This window comes from Macaca fascicularis, chromosome 14 (assembly GCF_037993035.2).
Source record: "Macaca fascicularis isolate 582-1 chromosome 14, T2T-MFA8v1.1".
Taxonomy (NCBI): domain Eukaryota; kingdom Metazoa; phylum Chordata; class Mammalia; order Primates; family Cercopithecidae; genus Macaca; species Macaca fascicularis.
Genome location: NC_088388.1, coordinates 124,019,155 through 124,024,789, shown reverse-complemented (window position 1 = coordinate 124,024,789; position 5,635 = coordinate 124,019,155).

Sequence of the window (5,635 nt, the reverse complement as noted above, 5' to 3'; positions counted from 1 at the left end):
TTCAAACTCCTGGGCTCAAGCAGTCCTCCTGCCTCGGCTTCCCAAAGTGCTGGGATTACAGGTGTGACCCGCTGTGCCTGGCCAAGAGATGACAATTTAGTGTTCTGTGGGCTCCTATATGGCGTGGGTGAGTGGGTTTACTGACCCACAGTACCCTTTTCAGGGCTGAGAAATGATTTTTTTATTTTTAACTATAGGCTTGGATTCTTGTTAAGATGCAAATTCAGCGGAGACAAGCAATACTGAAAGCATCAGGTGTTTTCCGCTCAGAGCGACTCACTGTTGGTCCTTTCGTGGAATCAAGTTGAAAATCTCTGGGGTGCTGTTAAAAGTGCACCTACCTGTGCCCCACCCTGTGAGTTTCTGATTCAGTAGATGGAGAATAGAACTTGGGCACCTGCAACTAAAGCTTGCTCAGCAATTCTAAAGTGCACACCAGCTGAGAATCCCTGGGTTAGGGGTTGGAGGAGAGATGAAGACACCATTGGGTTTGGAGGTGGGGAAGATTCCACTATAACAGAGCAGTTATTTAATATTTCACCTCCTTCCAAAATGTGTCCCCACATGATTCAGTGTTATCCAGTCGAAAAGGAAGCAAGACGTGTGAAGCTGTCTGGCTGTTGGAAGCTGGCCAGTGATGTCAATGTCAGCTTCTCCAGCAGGGTGGGTGACTTCCAAGGAGAGCAGCTGCATTCTCAGGAGAAGCTGAGAAGCTGCTAAGCTGTCATCCACAGGACTAGAGCTTCATGTACTATCAACCAAAGGGGCTCCTAGTGCCGTCTCCTCTAATCCCCTCAATATGCAAGTGAGGGAAGTTGCTTTCGATGGTCCCTATGTGTAAGGGAAAGTTACGGGCCGAATCTCAACTACATCTAGGGGAGCCCAGTGTTCTTTCCTGTGCAAAGGGGTCGGGGGAGGTCCACAGATGAGCAGAGCTGGCCTTAAATGAATTTGGTAGAATAAACATTTTGCAACACATCAGTGGAAACAGCTAGAATTTCTAGAACCTAGAAATGCACAGGAATAACAGGTGGATGTGAGGTATACACACCTGTAGTAGATTCTCTGAATAATAAGATGAAAAACATGTGAAAATGAAAAGGTATAATGAGATACACATAACTGAAGGGAATTGTCTTAAATGGCTGATTGTAATGAGATGTACATAAATTGTAAGGCTTGTAATGAAATGAAAAAAAAATCATATTCTTGCCTGATAATACTGGGTGTAATGTCTATACCAGAAATAAGTTGTCTCAGTGCGTTGAGTGTAATGAGATGCACATAATTTTAAAGAGCGTAATGAGATGAAAAATAAATCAAACACTTGTCTTAAAATGAAAGATGTACTAAGATGCACACACCTGAAGGGCATTGTCCTAAATGGGTTCGATTTAATGAGATGCATTTAATTTGCAAAGGGACTAAATGAGATTGGCCCAGAGACAGGCTGAGAAATAGAAAGTATAAGATACACTAGAAAGTGGTATAATAAAATCTGCTTCCTCTGTGGGATGGAAATAAGGTGTCAAAGTGGAAATGCAGTGTGTGAGGTGACCGCCATTCTGTCAGTCCTTGGTGCTCGGTCCCTTGGTCTGTGATGCTCTGCAAAGTTCATCATCCTTTGTCCCTCGTAGGATACCAGGCACATAGTGGGCACCTGGGAATTAGTATTGAATGAATCACTGGCTTGAGGGTGGTAGCCTATCTGGCTAAAGGAAGTTAAAGGAGCAGCTATAAAGCAAGGAGCTTGAAACGACAATTGAAAATTATTTTCTTCTTTAAAAAAATTTTATTTTTGAGACAGAGTCTCACTCTGTTGCCCAGACTGGAGTGCAGTGGTGCTATTTTGGCTCACTGCAACCTCCGCCTCCCAGGTTCAACGATTCTCATGCCCCAGCCTCCTGAGTAGCTGGGACTACAGGTGCGTGCCACCACATCTGAGTAATTTTTGCATTGTTAGTAGAGACAGGGTTTTACCGTGTTGGCCAGGCTGGTCTCAAACTCCTGACCTCAAGTGATCTGCCTGCCTCAGCCTCCCAAAGTGCTGGCCTGAGCCACCATGCCCAGCCAACAATTGAAAACTATTTTCTGAGAGCAATGTTCCTCCACGTCTGAGCGTCTTGCCTAGATATCTGAGGCAAACACTGGTTGTGGAACCTACATTGTGTCTATAACAAGCAACCCTGATGATGTTTATGCCCCGATCCTCACTGTTGCCTGGGGAGGCAAGGTAGGCAGAAAATGTGTGAGTGAAGATATCTGGATACAAGACACAGGTATACTTTGCAGTGAAAGGTAGGAGTATCTTTATGCCCACAAACAAATATCTTCTCTCCAATATTTTGTACCAAAGGCAGGGCTCTCCCTCTTGGACTATCTTGTTTTCTTACTCTTTTTTTTTTTTTGAGATGGGGTCTCGCCCCGTCGCCCAGGCCGGAGTGCAACGGTGCGATCTTGGCTCACTGCAACTTCCGCCTCCCAGATTCAAGCGATTCTCCTGCCTCAGCTTCCCAAGTAGCTGGGATTACAGGCATGTGCCTCCATGCCCAGCTAATTTTTGTATTTTTAGTAGAGATGGGGTTTCACCATGTTGGCCAGACTGGTCTCGAACTCCTGACCTCATGTTCTAGCCGCCTCAGCCTCCCTAAGTGCTGGAATTACAGGCGTGAGCCACTGCGCCCAGCCCTTCTTACTCTTTATGGAGTAATTAGTAGAGATGAATATTTCCCTTCTTAAAAATAACCACTTAGATATTGCAGTGAGAGGGAGTAAAAAAAAAGGGCATGGGTGAAGCATAACTAAGCCACCAGTCACCCAAATAGTGACAGCCAATAGTAAATGGGCAATGAACCCTCAGCCTCAGTGCTGGGAGCACAGGGGCTGCAAATGTCCTGATGACATGGAGAACGTGCCTTAGGGGGCAGCAGTTAATTCAACTACACTCAATCATGGCCGAGTGGGAATATATAGGTCCCAAGTTGCCTGATTGTCTGATTTTTCAGGAGAAGCCAGGAATCTGATTTTTTAATGTTTAACCTTCGAACTTCTAAATGTTGGCACATAATTTTTTAAAAAAAACAATATATGGCTCAAAACAGGTCTGAAAATGGAATTTAAACTGAACCTCGCAGTGGAGCTGAAAGCTTCCTGCTCTGCAGCTCTGAATGATGAAGTTTGAGATTTCCGTGCTAAGGATGAGATCATAGTTATAGTCCTTACAGGGATGCTACGAGCACTCTTTCAGTCTCAATATTTTTCTTTTTTCTCATGTATATATATTTTAAAATAGTTGATATTGCGGGGCGGGGGGGGGGAGGGGGGCGGGTCTCGCTATGTTTCCCAGACTGGTCTTAAAATCCTGGGCTCAGTGATCCTTCCACTTCAGACAACCAAAGTGTTAGGATTATAGCTGTGAGCCACCGCACCTGGACCAGTCTCAGTTGTTTCTAGTAGAATGTAAACTCCCCGAAGTAAAGAACTCGGTCTTTGTTAGCCGCAGGTGTATCCTTGTAAAACAGTGCCTGGGACAGAGTCAGGGCTGGAGAAAAGCATGCTGAGATAATCAATGACTCATCAGCAATGAATTGAGCAGGTTGCAGTGTGGCGGTCATTGCCCTCATGGGGCCCCGTGCAAAGCAGGAGAGGGGATCCTGGATCGAGGAAGTTGAGCTCTGGCCACCAACTCCCATGAGCAGGATCCCTGAACTTGAAAGGTCTTTCCTGATGGGTCGGCGGTGGGGTGGGGGGAGGGTAGGGGGCAGAAGTCAGTCTGAGCCGTTGCCAGAGCCCTGATATCAGAGTTCTATTTTGGGGTAAAGGAAACCTTCCCCTACCCCTCACCCTATCATCCATCTCTCGTATTTCCACAGGGATTATGGCGTGTCTTTATGGGTTGGGTAGCACTTGGGTCATGCACAGAGAGAGGTTGTCGGCTCCTGAAAACACAACTATCTACATCTCAGGTGATTTCAGAAACCCCTTTCAGCCAGGAGTGGTGGCTCATGCCAGTAACCTTAGCACTGTGGGATGCTGAGGCACGCAGATCTCTTGAGCTCAGGAGTTGGAGACCAGTCTGGGCAACATGACAAAACCCCACCTCTGCAAAAACAAAACAAAAAAATTAGCTGGGCCTTGTGGTGCATGTCAGTAGTCCCAGCTACTCAGGAGGCCAAGGCAGGATAATCACTTGAGCCTGGGAGGTAGAGGTTGCATTGAGCTGAGATTGTGCCATGATACTCTGGCCTGGGTGATGGGAGTGAAACCCTGTCTCAAAAATAAATAAATATATAATAATAATAATTTTAAAAGGCCAGGCACAGTGGCTCATGTCTGTAGTCCCAGCACTTTTGGAGGCTGAGGCAGGTGGATTACCTGAGGTCCGGAGTTTGAGACCAGCCTGACCAACATGGAGAAACCCCGTCTCTACTAAAAATACAAAATTAGCTGGGCATGCTGGTTCATGCCAGTAATCCCAGCTACTCAGGAGGCTGAGGCAGGAGAATCGCTTGAACCTGGGAGGCAGAGGTTGCGGTGAGCCGAAATCGTGCCATTGCACTCCAGCCTGGGCAACAAAAGCGAAACTCTGTCTCAAAAAAACAAACAAACAAACAAAAAAACACCAACAAAAAACCCACTTTGAGTTGGCAGCGTGGTTGAAAAGATGGCTGGTAGAACTTGACAGAAAAACTTAGGGAGGAGAGTGTAGGACAGGCTACTCTGCAATTTCTTTAGAATAGTGTTCCTTAAAGTGTGTTTTGTGGAATATCGGTATAACTTGAATAGATATTACTTGAAAAAAAGGGAGTTGGAGCAAATCTGGGAACAACTGAAACAAAGTTAAACAGGTTTCTTTCCTGTAGGATTTTTCAGAGCCTTTAGTATAATAATGTGTATGATGAAACTCTACTAGCAAAATAGAATATGCAGTTAGGCTAATTTGGGCATGGATTTTTTTTTTTTTTTTTTGGTAGCATATCTTTCAACAGTGTGTTCCTTAGAAACCTCTGTCTTAAAGGACTGTTGTCTTCCCAGCTCTGGAGGTGAGGTTCCGATCATGCAGTTCCTAAGATTTTCTCCCTCTGCCCAGAGAGGCGGGGTTTCTGTTGAGTTTGCAGAACTCTCTCCAGGTGTGAGGATGGGGAGGGAGGTTGGGCTCCTGAGGGCAGTGATGCAGGGAACTCCACCAGAGCTGCTCGGTGCCCACTTTGCTTGTGTAACCAACCATTGGCTTCCCTATCTTCCACCTGGCCATGGGGTGATCTGCCAGTACGTGCAAACTCTCCAGAATTCCTGAACGTGAACAAGGCACTCCCCTCCTGCTTCTAAACAGATGCCCCAGACCTCTCAGCAAGGGTGACTGAGGAAGGTACCCTCTCGTCTGGAGGTGACAAGAAGGCCTGCCACTCACTTCTGTGGGGAGATCAGCTGCCCCTGAGTTTCTTCTTGCCTGGGGGATTACGGTGCTGACCCCTGGGATTCAAGGGCAGGCTCCCTGCTGGACACAGCTCCAGGGTGAAAGGCCGCAGCCAAGACTGCCTCTCCCTCCCGCTGCCTGGGACTTTCACCTGCTCATCAGGAAACAGTGGGCACTGAGGTTAGGTGTGGGGCCGTGGTGGCACCAGCTTCAATCATG